Source organism: Bos grunniens, chromosome 11, assembly GCF_055505025.1.
Source record: "Bos grunniens cultivar Pamir isolate PY7600 chromosome 11, Bosgru_T2T1.0, whole genome shotgun sequence".
Taxonomy (NCBI): Eukaryota; Metazoa; Chordata; class Mammalia; order Artiodactyla; family Bovidae; genus Bos; species Bos grunniens.
Genome location: NC_141175.1, coordinates 57,757,474 through 57,775,304, shown reverse-complemented (window position 1 = coordinate 57,775,304; position 17,831 = coordinate 57,757,474). Strand labels below are relative to the sequence as shown.

The window sequence follows — 17,831 nt, the reverse complement described above, 5'->3', positions numbered from 1 at the left end:
AAAATCAAATAGATTTTTTAGGTGTTTTACCAAAGATTTACATCAAGTTACTTAAATATATACATGTATATTTTTGTGGGGAGAAGGGATAAAATTGCACACACCTTTGTGTGGGTCAGAAAGTCTCCAAGACACACACCCAACTGTTAAAATTTGTCACACCTGGTGATTAGGACTGGGGAAGTGGGAGGTTAAAACAGACGAGCTCTTTTCCTGACTTTATGTATTTATTTATTTATTTTTGGCTGCACCTCCTGGCATACAGGATCTTAGTTCCCTGACCAAGGGTCGAACCCATGCCCCCTGCAGTGGAAGCTCAGCTCTTAACCCCTGGACTGTCAGGAAAGGCCCTCTTGACTTTGTTGAAACTTGTGGACTGAGAGAGCTTTGCTTTTGTAATTAAGTAAAATTCAATGGGGATTTTTTTTAAAACAAAATAATTTTACTAGTCTTAGTCATAATGCAAATACATTTGTATGCTACATAAAATAGAACACATTTCATAACTGTATTAACCACACAATCTCCATTACGCAGTATGTCTAAGGCATGGCATCTCATGGTTATACATGAGAGTCTACAGGGATCCATGGAGAAAGAGGAGGCAGGCTGGTTGAGAAGACAGATCAGAACCTTTGTAGGAAGGCACCAGTCTGTGTCTGGAGCCAGGTGGTGAGGCAGGGCTGAAGACCGAGGTGTCAGCCTCAGCTCAGGCCTCCTTTAGTCAGCACGACACCCCCCGCCTCCCCCTGACATCGAACCTTTTCTAGGTCTAAATAGTCTCAGGGATGTTCCAGCAGCTTCTGCTTTCTGGGTCATCAGCTGCACATTCACTGGTCAGAAGCCCTCGTTTGTTTCCTCATTCGCTGAAGAACTGCTGTGGGCCAGCCAGTGGGTGCAGAAGGTCTTATACCCCTGCAGTTGGAGCAGGAAGGAGAACTCGTGAATGAGTGAGGTTCGCAGTCCTGGAATACGTGCACTCCAGAGGTGAGCTCGAGTGGGAGGGGATCTGTGTGTAAGACGTCACGTCTGAGTCACAGCTGAGTCACTCTGAAGGGTGGATAGGGGTTCGCCACATCAACCAAGGCAGGGCAGGAAATTCCAGGCAGACAGAAGAGCAGAGGTGAAGGTCCAGAGACAGGAAATACTGTCAAGGGCACCCTGAGAACTTTATGAACAGAGGTGAGGCTGAGAGGAGGCCATAGATCAGGAAGGGGAACTAGCAGAGTGTTGCGAGCAGAGGAGACAGGAAGTCAAATTGAGCTTCAGAGAGATTTTCTGGTGGAAGACAATGGGTGCGGAGATCCATTAATGATATCTTGTCCATGCTGCCTTTACCTCTGGTTCATTATCAAAGCTGCCTACTCTACTCACTATCTCCCCTTCCCTTCTCTTGGCATAGCCAATTCTCCTTTAAAATTTTAAAATGCAGGCATCATCCTACTAAGAAAAGTTCACTGAAGGATTTCCCTGGTGGTCTAGTGGCTAAGACTCTGCACTCCCAGTGGAGGGGGCCTGGGTTTGATCCCTGGTCAGGGAACTAAATCCTTCATTCTGCAACCACAAAGATCCTTCATACCACAACTAGGACCCAACACAGCCAAAAATAAATAAATAAGTAATTTAAAAAGAAAAGAAACGTTCACTGATATTCCCATCACTCCCAGCTGGCCTCCTGCTCTGGGCTACATGAGGCCATAAGCATTTCTTTGTTTCTGCATGAAACTCATTGCTTTATGGTTGTATTTTTGTTCTTAAATCTTCCTAAGACAATGGCACCCCACTCCAGTACTCTTGCCTGGAAAATCCCATGAACGGAGGAGCTTAGTAGGCTGCAGTCCATGGGGTCGCTAAGAGTCAGACACGACTGAGCGACTTCACTTTCACTTTCACTTTTCACTTTCATGCATTGGAGAAGGAAATGGCAACCCACTCCAGTGTTCTTGCCTGGAGAATCCCACGGACGGGGCAGCCTGGTGGGCTGCCGTCTATGGGGTCGCACAGAGTTGGACACGACTGAAGTGACTTAGCAGCAGCAGCAAGGCAGGGGCCAGTCTCATTAGTCTTTGGTTTCCAATCCCTGGCATAAAACCTGGCACAGAAAAGGTAATTAGTAAATATTGAACTGGATAAGTAAATTGATGAATAAAAGGTAAAGATAGGAGATGACAGCTATTTGGGAGGTTGAATCAGGATAACTTGACAAGTTCTTATGCAGAGTTTGCAGTAAGGGTGGGCAGTGTGGTGTGGCATCATGCCAGGTTTTCTGGTTTGGGAGTTGGGGATGCCTGAGCTGTTTTTCCTTAGGATTCTCTGACATCAGTGTGTGGGTGTTTTCCTCACAATAGCCAATTCTCCAGCTCTCCAGACACCAGCTGGGTGTCCAACGATTCAATTCAATTCTGATACTACTTACCTGGATTTAGTCAGATCCCACAAGTTAAGGCTTCAGTCCTGCAAGCATGCCTCTACTTCAGATGCCAGTAGCAAGGCCCAGGTTCCCAAGTGTACATCTGACCAACCAGCTGTACATCGGGGCTTTCTACACCACCCACCCCATTCAGGTTCAGCAATTTGTTAGAGTGGCTCATAGAGCTCAGAGAAACACTTTACTTGTCTTCACCAGTTTATTATAAAGGATGTGACTCAGCAACAGCCAAATAGAGGGGTTTTGATATTTAAATGTTAATCTCTCTAGGGAAATACAGATGCAAAGACAAAACCCTTGAACATGGGGAAGTTGTAGAGTCAAGAAATCTCTTAAGGTTAATACAGCTTTAGTCCTTATTCTACAGCTTCCAATTCTTCCTAGATGGAAGCTAGGAGCCCAGTTTATTTATTTCTTCACTCATCTAATAAACATTTATTGATCACCTGCTCAGGACCAAACCCTGGAGCCACAAAGGTGGATAAGGCCCAATTTTAGCTCTGGTGGGGTTCACAGGCCAGAGTTGGGGAGACTGACCCAATCTGGCATTTGATGTCTGCGAATTTCCAGGCATAAAGGAAGAGTTTAGGAAGGAAGGAATCCCTGTTCCCCTGGGGCTGAGCTGCCTGGGCAGGTTCTCAGCACAGTGGGGTTGAAATTATCTCAATTCCTGCCTGGAACATGTGCTCTAAATTGCAAGTGGGGGTTAAAGTTGGCATGGATTTTGTGTAGGTAAATTTGACAGTAAGGAGCAAAAATTTTCCCAGAGTTTTCCTTCCGGGAATGTACCTTTCTTTGTATGCATAAGAAGTTACCTATGCACAGGTTTTTTTCACTGTAACACTGTCAGTAATAACAAAGACTGAAAATAATCTTAATGTTCAACATGAATAAAAGAGATGGTGCAACCACACAAAGGAATCCTATGCAACTATAAAATCGAAGAGGAACTGTATTTGTGCTGATTGGGAACATTCTTCATGACACACTGAGAAGTGAAAAAGCAAGTGTCTGAACTGTGTTATAATAAGCTACCCTTTAAGAAAAAATATATATATTTAAGTATATTAAGATAAATCATATATATATGTGTGTGTGTGTGTCTTGTATATGTATAAACTAGTTCTGGGAGGAAACAAAAGAAACAGTTCTTTTGGGAAGAGGAACTGGGACAGTGAGAGGGAAGTTTCAGTGTGTACTTTTTTTTTAAGATTTATTTATGAGTTTTTGGCTGTGCTGGGTCTTCGTTGCTGCACGTCGGCTTTCCATAGTTGCAGCAAGTGGGGGCTACATTTTGTTGCAACGCACTGGCTTCTCACTGAGGTGCTTCTCTTGTTGCAAGGCACAGGCTCTAGAGCACAGGCTTAGTAGTTGTGGCTCATGGGCTTGGTTGCTCCGGAGCATGTGGGATCTTCCGGGACCGACAGGGGAATCAAACCAGTGTTCCTTGCATTACAAGGCGGATTCTTAACCACTGGACCACCAAGGAAGCCCGCAGTGTGTACTTTCATCACTTAAAGTTTCAATATATTATCTATTTTCCTTTTTTTTAAAAGACACCCCTCTCCTTCTTTTCCTAAGGTGAGGAGGGGGAGGGGGATGGCAATTTGTGTCTCTGGGAGGGTGAGCTATTGCTCTGGGTAAGTCTGTTGCAGAAAGGCCACCTGGGGCATCTTTCTTCACGAGGACTTAGCCTGAACTTTCAGTGTTACCGTAGCTGCTCAGTCTAATGTCAGCTTTCATTTCCTGTTCCACACCCTATAAAAGGCTCTGTGCTTTCACAAGCCTCAGGGTTTGGTCTGTATCACGTCCTGAGTCTCCGATCTCAGGGGCCCCTGGCTGGTTCCAGCTGCTGGCAGCTGTGTGGACAATCGAGCATCTTAGGCTTATTGCTCCCCAGCTGTTTGAACTCAGCTCCCTGTGTCCTTGCTGTGGGGCTGTTCCCGCTGTCAAATCTTCCTGCTCTGATGAGGAAAGTCCCCTTTTAAGCCACGTGCTTAAAACTGAAACCAAAGTGTAACGGCCACAGGTCACCACCAGGGCAGGGTCTCAGTGTGTCAGTCGCTTCATGGTGTCTTGACTGTTTGTGATCGATCCCACAGACTATATAGCCCACCAGGCTCCTCTGTCCATGGAATTCTCCAGGCAAGAATACTGGAATGGGTTGCCATTCCCTTTTCCAGGGGATCTTCCTGACCCAGGGATCGAACCCAGGTCTCCTGCATTGCAGGAAGTTTCTTTACCAGCTGAACCACCAGGGAAGCCCTGGGTGGAAGTCTCAAGTACCCTCTAAACCTCACTGATGTCCTGTTGTGGTAGCACACTCAAGCCCAAGGTGGCTTGAGGAAACCTGTTCCCGGTAGTTTTGAAATCTAGACTTGTTTTCCCTCCAGGGAGGAATTTTGTCCCTTGCCTCTCTCCCCACTAAGCCTTTTCTTTACTGATTCACATTTTAAATTTAGCCAAGAATCGGAGAGCATTTTTTAAATTTGACTTTAAAAATATCAGATGGTAAAGAATCTGCTTGAAGTGCAGGAGACCTGGGTTTGATCCCTGGATCAGGAAGATCCTCTGGAGAAGGGAATGGCAACCCAGTTCAGTATTCTGGCCTGGGGAATCCCATGGAACCTGGTGGGCTACAGTCCGTGGGGTTGCAAAGAGTCAGACATGACCCAGTGATTAACACTGTGTGGCAGATATTTGCCTAGAAAATATGTAGAGTTTTAAATATGAATATTAAGGATATTTTAGGGTTTCATGGTCTAAATGCCTCGCAGCATGTGGGATCCTCACGGACCAGGGATCGAACCCATATCCCCTGCATTAGCAGATGGATTCTTAACCATTGGACCACCACGGAAGCCCCAACAATGGAAATTTATGTCTCACCATTCTGGGAGGCTGGAAAGTACAAGTTCATTGAGCCGGCAGATTCAGGGTTTATTGAGGGCTTGCTTCCTGGTTCATAGATACCTGTCTTCTTGCTGTGTACTTATATGGCTGGGGAGCTCTGTGGGGTGTCTTTTATATGGCACTAAATCTGATTCATGAGGGCTCCATCCTCATGATCCAATCACCTCCCAAAGGCCCCTACCTGCTAATATCATCACCTTGGGGTTTCAGATTTCAACCTATGAATTGGGAGGGACACAAACATTCAGACCACAGAAACCTTATACCGGGCAAGTTCCCAGTGCCCTATGAAACCAAAAACTATTTTATGAATATGGCGTCTCAAACAGAGATCAGCCCTAGATTTGAATGTTTTAATTTTTGTTTTGGTTGATTTTATTATTTAATCTGTGTCTCTACCTTTCAGCATTTCAAAATTATTTAAAATTGTTTATGCCTTTTAAGATTGCTTCTCCCGCCCCCATCCCATTTACTGTTTTTAGTAACACTTATATTGAGACAAAATTCACACACCCTCCAAATTTGCCTGTTTAGATCGTACAACTCACGGCTTTTAATAGATTCACAGAGTTGGGCAACCACCACAATCAGAAAGTTTTCATCATTTCCAAAAGAAACATAGCCAGCAGAACTCCACTGAAGAATACTGGAGTGGGTAGTCATTTACTTTTGCTCCCCAGGAGAAAGGTTCCCCAGCCCCAGGCACCACTTTCATTTCCTACAGATAGATCTGTGTATTATGTCGTTCCATGTAAATGGAATTATGCCATACATGGCTTTTGTCTTAAGCTTAATATCTTCAAGTTTCATCAGTGTTGTGACATGCGTCAGTACACTGTTCCTTTTTATTGCTGAATAACAGTTTGTTGTATGGACATACTATATATGTATTTTTGGCTGCACCTAGACTGCAGCCATGAAATTAAAGGATGCTTACTCCTTGGAAGAAAAGTTATGACCAACCTAGATAGCATATTCAAAAGCAGAGACATTACTTTGCCAACAAAGGTTCGTCTAGTCAAGGCTATGGTATTACCAGTGGTCATATATGGATGTGAGAGTTCGACTGTGAAGAAAGCTGAGCACCGAAGAATTGATGCTTTTGAACTGTGGTGTTGGAGAAGACTCTTGAGAGTCCCTTGGACTGCAAGGAGATCCAACCAGTCCATTCTGAAGGAGATCAGCCCTGGGATTTCTTTGGAAGGAATGATGCTAAAGCTGAAACTCCAGTACTTTGGCCACCTGATGCGAAGAGTTGACTCATTGGAAAAGACTCTGATGCTGGGAGGGATTGGGGGCAGGAGGAGAAGGGGACGACAGAGGATGAGATGGCTGGATGGCATCACTGACTTGATGGATGTGAGTCTGAGTGAGCTCCAGGAGTTGGTGATGGACAGGGAGACCTAGCATGCTGCGATTCATGGGGTCGCAAAGAGTCGGACAAGACTGAGCAACTGAACTGAACTGAACTGAGTGGCATGTGGCGGAGAAGGCAATGGCACCCCACTCCAGTACTCTTGCCTGGAAAATCCCATGGGTGGAGGAGCCTGGTAGGCTGCAATCCATGGGGTCATGAAGAGTCAGACACGACTAAGCGACTTCACTTTCACTTTCCACTTTCATGCATTGGAGAAGGAAATGGCAACCCACTCCAGTGTTCTTGCCTGGAGAATCCCAGGGATGGGGGAGCCTGGTGGGCTGCTGTCTCTGGGGTCGCACAGAGTCGGACACGACTGAAGTGACTTAGCAGCAGCAGCAGTGGCATGTGGAGTCTTAGTTCCTTGACCAGGATCAAGGGGTCTTAACCACTCAGCAGCCATGGAAGCTCCCTGGATAGACTATGTTTTGTTTATCTCTTTATCAGTCGATGGACATTTGGATTGTTCCTACTTTTTGACTATTGTGAATAGTGCTGCTGTGAACATTCGTGTCTGGTTTTTTCTTCATTGTGGTAAAGTATACATTATGAATATTTACCATTTTAAACATTTAAAAATTACTGTAGAATTTTAAGTGTATAAAATAATTTGCTTATATTTATAGAACTGTATTTCTTTTATATCCACTTCTTTTAAAAGCTTTTGGTAATTATTTTTAAAATTATGATAAAATAGACATAAACACAAAATTTGCCAGGTTAGTCATTTCTAAATGTACAGTTCAGAAGCATGAAGTCTGAAGTACTTTCACATTGTTGTACAACCACCACCACTACCTATGTCCAGACTTTTCTTTATCTTCCCCAGTTGAAACTGTATCCGTTAAACAATAATGCCTCATTCTACCCTCCTGGTAGCCCTTGACAATCACCATTCTACTTTCTGTCTCAGTGACTTTGCCTGTTCTTAGTACCTCATTTAAGCAGAATCATACAATACTTATCCTTTTATGACTGACGTTTTATTTATCATGTCATCAAATTTCACTCATGTAGCATGTATCAAAATTTCTTTCTTTTTTAAGGCAGAATAATACTCCACCATAGATATATGCCTCATTTTGCTTATCCATTCATTATGTGCAAGTGTGTATGTGGACACATATTTCTATTTGTATAGGGAATATATCTGGGGGTGGAATTGCTGGGTATTGTGGTCGTTCTATAATCATCTGAGGAACTGCTAGACTGTTTTCTAAAGTGACTGCACATTTTGCATTCTCTTTAGTTGTGTATAAGGGTTCCAATTTCTCCACATCCTTGTCAACACTTGTTATTATCTGTTTTTTGAGTAGAGCCAGCCCGGTGGCTGTTCTATTGACTTCTATAAACATTTGGGTTAGATAGAAAGGCAAAAATGGGAAAAAAAATACCCATAATCCTACCATCCTACCAGAGGTACCCACTTTTAGCTTTTTCATCTTAATTTTTTCATTTGTATGTGTGTGTGTGTGTATAAAATTTATGGAGGGCTTCCTGGTGGCTCAATTGGTGAAGAATCCACCTGCAATGCAGGAGTCCCAGGTTTGATCCTTGGGTTGGGAAGATCCCCTGGAGAAGGAAATGACTACCCACTCCAGTATTCTCCAGTATTCTCGCCTGGAGAATTCCTTGGACAGGAGTTTGGATGGAGGGCTACAGTTCATGGGGTCACAGAGTCAGACACAACTTAGCGACTAAACCACCACCACCACCATATATAATATATACTAAGTGTCATTTTAGTTGTATTCCTTCCTATTTTCGGAGCATCTCCCAATGTGTGCACTTTAATAGGGAGCAAAGTAGAACCTGAAAGGTGGCCAGATGCTTTGTCCCTGGCAGCCAGGTTGCTGCCATGTGACAGGCTCAGCCACTCCAGAGCTCCCCTCAGGTAGAAAAATCTAAAAAGACTGACTCAAAGATGGCTGACAAGTAGAGACTTTCTCAGTGGCCATAGCAATGAGTACAAACTGCAGTTTCAAGTAAGTTGACCCAGATCTCAGACCTAGTAACTAGCAGGTCTATCTGACTCTAGACCTTGAACTTGTAACCACCACCCAATTTAAGGCTTTTATTGAGATTTTTGAGTTTTCCAAATTTGCTGATATATTTGGAAAACCGCAGTGGCCACAGGACTGTAAAAGGTCAGTTTTCACTCCAATTTCAAAGAAAGGCAATGCCAAAGAATATTCAAACTCTGTACAATTGCACTCATTTCACATGCTAGTAAGGTTAAGCTCAAAGTCGTTAAAGCCAACAGTACATGAATTGAGAACTTTGAGATGTACAAGCTGGATTTAGAAAAGGCAAAGGAACCAGAGATCAAATTGTCAACATCTGTTGGATCATTGAGAAAATAAGGGGATTCCAGAAAAACATCTAGATCTGCTTCATTGATTACGCTAAAACCTTTGACTATGTGGATCACAGCAAACTGTGGAAAATTCTTTAAGAGACAGGAATACCAGACCACCTAAGCTGTCTCCAGAGAAACCTGTATGTGGGTCAAGAAGCAACAGTCAGAACCTTATGTGGAACAACTGACTGGTTCAAAATTGGAAAAGGAGTATATTAAGGCTATATATTGTCACCCTGCTTATTTAACCTCTATGCAGAGTACATCGTGCTAAATGCTGGGCTGGATGAATACCAAGCTGGAATCAAGATTGCCAGGAGAAATAACAACAGCCTCAGATATGCAGATGATACCACTCTGAAAGCAGAAAGTGAAGAGGAATTAAAAAGCCTCTTTTTTCTTTTTTCAACTTGGAGGAAATAAAGGGCCTCTTGGTGAGGGTGAAAAGGAGAGTGAAAAAGCTGGCTTAAAAGTCAACATTCAAAAAACTAATATCATGGCATCTGGTCCCAACACTTTATAGCAAATAGAAGGGAAAAAAGTGAAAGCAATAACAGATTTTCTTTTCTTGGGCTCCAAAAATCACTGCAGCAAGTGATTGCATCCATGAAATTAAAAGACACTTGCTCCTTGGAAGAAGAGCTGTGACAACCCTAGACAGCATATTAAAAAGCAGACACATCACTTTGCAGATGAAAGTCCATATGGTCAAAGCTATGGTTTTCCCAGTAGTCATTTCTGCATGTGAGAGTTGGACCATAAAGAAGGCTGAGTGCTGAAGAATTGGTGCTTTCTAATTTTGATGCTGGAGAAGAATCTTGAGAATCCTTTGAGCTGCAAGGAGATCAAACCAGGCAATCCTAAGGGAAATAAACCCTGAATATACACTGGAAGGACTGATGCTGAAGCTCAAGCTCCTATACTTTGGCCACCTGATGTGAAGAGCTGACTCACCGGAAAAGACCCTGATGCTGGGGAATATTGAAGGTAAAAGGAGAAGAGGGTGGGGAAGGATGAGATGATTAGATAGCATCACTGACTCAAGGACACGAATTTGAGCAAACTCTGGGAGATAGTGAAGAACAGGGGAGACTTGCCTGCTGCAATCCTTGAGGTCGCAAAGAGTCAGACATGACTTAGCAACTGAACAACAAAGCAAGCACTGAGTTTCTTAGGCCCTGAATTATTGAGCCCCATTCTTGGCTTTACTTTGTATTCATCTTCATTTTTTTTTTTTTTTTTGCCACAGTTTTAAATTTCTCTTTGGTTATAAGACTGGAAACTGCCTCAAACCCTTTCTGGAAGAAGATGGCAATTAGATGAGTAGATGTATATCATAGAATTCAGTTCAGTCGCTCAGTTGTGTCCAACTCTTTTTGACCCCATGGACTGCAGCACACCAGGCTTCCCTGTCCGTCACCAACTCCCAGAGCTTGCTCAAACTCATGTCCATCAAGTTGGTGATGCCATCCAGCCATCTCATCCTCTTTCATCCCCTTCTCCTTCTACCTTCAATCTTTCCCAGCATCAGGGTCTTTTCCAATGAGTCAGTTCTTCGCATCAGGTGGCCAAAGGATTGGAGCTTCAGCATCAGTCCTTCCAATGAATGTTCAGGGTTGATTTCCCTTAGGATTGACTGGTTGGATCTCCTTGCAGTGTAACTCCCCCTCATATGTAAGTTGAAGTGCCTGAGCTACAAATGGTGTGAGAGACCTCTGGATCTTGCACAATGAAACCAAGACTGTTTGCATGGGTAAGGGATTCTAATCTCCTGACAGTAACTGTTGCTTGTCTTGGCACTAATAGCAGTGGAAGCCTTCATTTATTCAACACATGTATATTCAGTACCTGCTATGTGCTAGTCAATGTTCTCAGTGCTGGGGAAACAGCCATGAGCAAAAGTGAAAAATACATCTGCTTTCATTGATCTTGCATTCTAGCAATGTGATGGAAAATTTTCTGAGAGTGAAATTCCACTGCTACCATTTAATAGTTGGCCACAAATTTCTCATGAGGATGATGTCTAACTTGTAGTATTATAATAAGAGTAAATAACATATATAAATATTAGTAAATGAGACCCACATGATGGGAGGCAGTAAACCGCAGTCTTTATTATTGGCATGGCCTTTGGAGTTGGATTCCTGTGTGCGTGGCCTTGCTTCACAAATTGCTTAACCTCTCTGTGCCTCATTGTCCTTATTTTAAAAAATTGGAATCATAATGGCACCTCTTTCATAGGACTGTGAGGATTAAAAGGATTAATAAATGGAAAACCTAGCACAAAGTAATCACCCAATAAAAGTTAACTATTTTTCATTACATTCAAGTGGTTAGCCCTGTATCTCATATTTCTTTCTATCCTCTAAAAATAAAATAAAATAATAATTATATATAGATAATATGTAATCATATCTAGTTACATATATAAGTATATACAGTTACTATATAATCGCCCAGTCAGGGCTGTATATAGGGTAAGGAAAGATGATGAAGTTTCAAGCACCAGGTACACAAGGGAAACTTGGAGTGGGTGTGAGATGGGGTGAGATGGAGGGTCGGTGGTGCTCGTGGTAAAGAACCAGCCTGCCAATGCAGGAGACATAAGAGATGCAGGTTCGATCCCTAGGTCAGGAAGATTCTCTGGAGGAGGGTATGGCAACCCACTCCAGTATTCTTGCCTAAAGAATCAGGGGAGCCTGAAAGGCTACAGTACATAGGGTCACAAAGAGTAGGACATGACTGAAGTGACTTAATACGCATGCATGCAAGAGAAAATACTCTTGGGTGGGTAGAGCAGTCCACACTGAGAAGTTTCTGTGTATGGCAGCAATCTGTTCAGATCATTCTCGTTACCAAAGAGAGCAAATCGATTTAACCGAGTTTTCTTCTCCACTCTATTTGTGTACCAGAAATGTCATTTGGAAGAACTGCTGATTCTGGGTAGATTGTGTTATCTAGGAAGACATTTCAAATGCTGAGTTAACATGCATCTCTGAATGTGTTGCTACACACCCTGTTGTTTTTTAATTAATTAATTTGTATGTATCAGGTCTTAGTTGCAGCACACAGGATATTTCATTGCAGCTCTCAGGCTTAGTTTCTCCAGGGCATGTGGGATCCTACTTCCTCAACCAGGGATCAAACCCATGATGCCTGCATTGCAAGGAGGATTCCTAGCCACTGGACCACCAGGGAAGTCCCCACCCTGTGTTTTTTTTTTTAATATGTGATTCCATTTATATAATTTTTTGAAGGCAGGCTAATCTATAGTGAGAGAAAGAGGATCACTGTTTGGGGAAGAAGCATAAATTTAAGCAAAGGTGGGGAGGAGGGTTTACCAAAGAACAGAATGAAGTTGTTCATTTCCTTGACTGTGGAGATTATTTCACAGGTGTATATACATATGCCACAATTTCTCAAATTAAATGTTTTAAATTGTACAGTTTATTGTCTTTAAACCTCAATAAGTTGTTAAAAAATAAAAATGAAAACAGAAAATAATTAAACATGAAAATAAATTTGATCATGTTGAGAGGCTTGAAAGCTTCAGAATGAATTGATAGAACACTAAGGAAAATATGAAGCAATGACTAATTACAGGAAAAACATTTGATCAAGAAAGGAAATGTAATTCTGATATATGCTATACTGCTTTGTTGTGAATCATATTTCAGTTCAGTTCAGTTCAGTCGCTCAGTCATGTCCGACTCTTTGCGACCCCATGAATCGCACATGCCAGGCCTCCCTGTTCATCACCAACTCCCAGAGTTCACCCAGACTCACATCCATTGAGTCAGTGATGCCATCCAGCCATCTCATCCTCTGTCATCCCCTTCTCCTCCTGCCCCCAATCCCTCCTAGCATCAGAGTCTTTTCCAATGAGTCAACTCTTTGCATGAGGTGGCCAAAGTACTGGAGTTTCAGCTTCAGCATCATTCCTTCCAAAGAAATCCCAGGGCTGATCTCCTTGCAGTCCAAGGGACTCTCAAGAGTCTTCTCCAACACCACAGTTCAAAAGCATCAATTCTTCGGTGCTCAGCCTTCTTCACAGTCCAACTCTCACATCCATACATGACCACAGGAAAAACCATAGCCTTAACTAGACAGACCTTTGTTGGCAAAGTAATGTCTCTGCTTTTGAATATGCTATCTAGGTTGGTCATAACTTTCCTTCCAAGGAGTAAGCATCTTTTAATTTCATGGCTGCAGTCACCATCTGCAGTGATTTTGGAGCCCCAGAAAATGAAGTCTGACACTGTTTCCACTGTTTCCCCATCTATTTCCCATGAAGTGATGGCACCAAATGCCATGATCTTTGTTTTCTGAATGTTGAGCTTTAAGCCAACTTTTTCACTCTCCTCTTTCACTTTCATCAAGAGGCTTTTTAGTTCCTCTTCACTTTCTGCCATAAGGGTGGTGTCATCTGCATATCTGAGGTTATTGATATTTCTCCCGGCAATCTTGATTCCACCTTGTGTTTCTTCCAGTCCAGCATTTCTCATGATGTACTCTGCATGTCAGTTAAATAAACAGGGTGACAATATGCAGCCTTCACGTACTCCTTTTCTATTTGGAACCAGTCTGTTGTTCCATGTCCAGTTCTAACTGTTGCTTCCTGACCTGCATACAAATTTCTCAAGAGGCAGATTAGGTGGTCTGGTATTCCTATCTCTTTTAGAATTTTCCACGGTTTATTGTGATCCACACAGTCAAAGGCTTTGGCATAGTCAATAAAGCAGAAATAGATGTTTTTCTGGAACTCTCTTGCTTTTTCCATGATCCAGCGGATGTTGGCAATTTGATCTCTGGTTCCTCTGCCTTTTCTAAAACCAGCTTGAACATCAGGAAGTTCACGGTTCACGTATGCAGTAATAATCGAAAAGCAAAGGAGAAAAGGAAAGATATAAGCATCTGAATGTGGAGTTCCAAAGATCAGCGGTCAATGCAAAGAAATAGAGGAAAACAACAGAATGGGAAAGACTAGAGATCTCTTCAAGAAAATTAGAGATACCAAGGGAACATTTCATGCAAAGATGGGCTCAATAAAGGACCGAAATGGTACGGACCTAAAAGAAGCATAAGATATTAAGAAGAGGTGGCAAGAATACACAGAAGAACTGTACAAAAAAGATCATCATGACCAAGATAATCATGATGGATGTGATCACTCACCTAGAGCCAGACATCCTGGAATGTGAAGTCAAGTGGCCCTTAGAAAGCATCACTACGAACAAAGCTAGTGGAGGTGATGGAATTCCAGTTGAGCTATTTCAAATCCTGAAAGATGATGCTGTGAAAGTGCTGCACTCAATATGCCAGCAAATTTGGAAAACTTGGCAGTGGCCACAGGACTAGAAAAGGTCTGTTTTCATTCCAATCCCAAAGAAAGACAATGCCAAAGAATGCTCAAACTACCGCACAATTGCACTCATCTCACACGCTAGTAAAGTAATGCTCAAAATTCTCCAAGCCAGGCTTCAGCAATATGTGAACCGTGAACTTCCTGATGTTTAAGCTGGTTTTAGAAAAGGCAGAGGAACCAGAGATCAAATTGCCAACATCCGCTGGATCATGGAAAAAGCAAGAGAGTTCCAGAAAAACATCTGCTTTATTGACTATGCCAAAGCCTTTGACTGTGTGGATCACAATAAACTGTGGAAAATTCTGAGAGATGGAATATCAGACCACCTGACCTGCCTCTTGAGAAACCCATATGCAGGTCAGGAAGCAACAATTAGAACTGGACATGGAACAACAGACTGGTTCTAAATAGGAAAAAGAGTATGTCAAGGCTGTATATTGTCACCCTGCTTATTTAACTTATATGCAGAATACATCATGAGAAACGTGGGGCTGGAAGAAGCACAAGCTGGAATCAAGATTGCCGGGAGAAATATCAATAACCTCAGATATGCAGATGACACCACCCTTATGGCAGAAAGTGAAGAGGAACTAAAAAGCCTCTTGATGAAAGTGAAAGTGGAGAGTGAAAAAGTTGGCTTAAAACTCAACATTCAGAAAATGAAGATCATGGCATCTGGTCCCATCAGTTCATGGGAAATAGATGGGAAAACAGTGGAAACAGTGTCAGACTTTATTTTCTGGGGCTCCAAAATCACTGCAGATGGTGATTGCAGCCATGAAATTAAAATATGCTTACTCCTTAGAAGGAAATTTATGACCAACCTAGATAGCATATTCAAAAGCAGAGATATTACTTTTGCCAACAAAGATCTGTCTAGTCAAGGCTATGGTTTTCCCAGTGGTCATGTATGGATGTGAGAGTTGAAGAAAGCTGTGAAGAAAGCTGAGCACCAAAGAATTGATGCTTTTGAAGTGTAGTGTTGGAGAGGACTCTTGAGAATCCTTTGGACTGCAAGGAGATCCAACCAGACCATTCTAAAGGAAATCAATCCTGGGTATTCATTGGAAGGACTGATGCTAAAACTGAAACTCCAGTACTTTGGCCACCTCATGCGAAGAGTTGACTCATTGGAAAAGACCCTGATGCTGGGAGGGATTGGGGGCAGGAGGAAAAGGGGACGACAGAGGATGGGATGGCTGGATGGCATCACCAACTCGATGGACATGAGTTTGAGTGAACTCCGGGAATTGGTGATGGACAGGGACAGCCCAGCGTGCTGCGATTCATGGGGTTGCAGAGTCAGACACGACTGAGTGACTGAACTCAACTGAATAAGATTTTTAAAATAAATATTTAGTACTCAATTATCAAATAACTATACTGAGGGTTTGGGGAAATCTTCTTCGTAGATGGTGGTATAATGGAGATAAATGATACTCTAGCACACTAAGAAGTGTATATAGATGTGTACACATCCTGTTTTAAAAGAGAAAACATTAACATGCTATATTTTAAAAAACACTTTTTTTCTTTAAGGCATTTAATGAAAGTTATGATGAATGTTTTTGACGAGAAAAGAATGAAATGAGAGACCATCCTGAACCTGGAGACTGAAACAAAGAAGGTTTGTCTAGTCTTTGTGTGAGCGAATCCTAACCCACAAACTCAGGCAGGTATACAGAAATGTAATTTCCTTTTTATCTCTTGCCATGTGGCATGTGGGGATCCAAGTTCCCCAACCAGGGACGGAACCCATGTCCCCTGCAGTGGAAGTGCAGAGTCTTAACCACTGGACCACTGGAGTGCTGGGGAAGTCCTGAAATGTAATTATGTGTACTTAAAGAATTCAACCAACTTCTATTTTTCAGTTAGGGTTTCTTGATTAATTTTTAGAGTTAGTCTAATTTTTGAGGAACGTGGAGGGGATTATGGCATCAGGTGAGGGTTTGGATAAGGAGCCCATCCTTGCTGTTGTCTGTCAGGCTGGTGTCCACTGTGGTGGTCATTGTCCTTCTGGTCCACGAAGGTCTCTGCTGTGTCGTTGCTTCTGCTGACTGAGGGTCCTCACAGGTCTGGTTCTATCACAGCTCCTGCAGAGGAGAAATTTGGCCATGCTTCCTCAGCACCTGCCTGGAAGATCAGAGTCCTCTTGGGCCTCTTCCTGCTCCGTGTTCCTGTCATGCTGGGCACTGGGGAACCGCAGAGGCCCTCCTTCCCCAAGAAGGGAAAGGTAGGCCACTCTGCCCTTGGACCATCACACACCTCTCTGCATTACCCCCTTTCCTTGACCTCTCTTGAAGCTTGGGAGCTGCTGCAGACTGAAAACTGTGTCCCTCCCGAATTAATATGTTGAAGACCTAATGCCTGACGTTATGGTATTTGGAGATGGGTCTGGGAGGTGCTTTATGGTTGGATGAGGTCATGAGGGTGGGGCCTTCATGATGAGATTAGTGTGCTTATAAAAAGAGAAAGAGACATGAGATCTTTCCCTCTCCTTGTGCACACACCAAGAAAAGGCCATGTGAGGATGTAAGGAGAAGGTTACTATCTGTAATCCAGGAAGAGGGCCCTTACTAGACACAGAATCTATCAGCACCTTTTTAAAAAATAGTAATTTAATTAATTAATTTATTTTTGACTGTGCAGTGCTCGGGCTTCTAATTGAGGTGGCTTCACTTTTTGCAGAACATGGGCTTTAGGGTGCAGGGGCTTCAGTAGTTGCGGCTGCTGAGCTCAGGTTCAGGAGTTACAGTACACAGGCTTAGTTGCCCCATGACATGTAGAATCTTCCCAGATCAAGGGTAAAACCCATGTCCCCTGCATTGGCAGGTGGATTCTTTACCACTGAGCCATCAGGGAAGCCCTGCCAGCACTTTGATGCTGGACTTTCCAACTTCTAGAACTGTGAGAAATCAATATTTGTCATCTAAGCCACCCAGTCTATGGTTAAGGCCACTTGGGTGAACTGAGATGTTGAGACTCTCAGGTCTTTTTAACTCTCCTGCTTCCCCTTCAGCTCTTCTCTCTCATTCCAAGACATTTTTTCCCCCTTATTTCTCCATGGAAAAAAATGGAATGAATAGTCTTCTAAATCATCTTTGGATTTTTGAAACCCCAAAGCCAAAACTCAGTCTCTTTTCTTCATTTCTCTATAATTTCTCTGCCATTAACCAAAGGGCTGAGTGGTTAAAGCGATGGACTGCTAATCCATTGTGCTCTGCACCCATGGGTTCGAATCCCATTCTGATCGGCTTGCAGCTTCCTCGGCGCTCCTTACGTTGGGCTTCCCTGGTAGTTCAGTTGGTGAGGAATCCGCCTGCAAAGTGGGAAATCTGGGTTTGATCCC

At 42.9% G+C, this 17,831-nt stretch overlaps 1 long non-coding RNA gene across 1 annotated transcript; it reads left to right on the top strand.

Annotated features, from left to right (window-relative positions):
* Positions 1-869: 869 nt before the first annotated feature.
* On the top strand, positions 870-16,715 carry LOC147363108 (uncharacterized). Its single transcript, XR_015136773.1, has 3 exons — positions 870-987; positions 16,022-16,109; positions 16,573-16,715. It is a non-coding gene; the product is annotated as an uncharacterized LOC147363108 (long non-coding RNA).
* Positions 16,716-17,831: the final 1,116 nt, after the last annotated feature.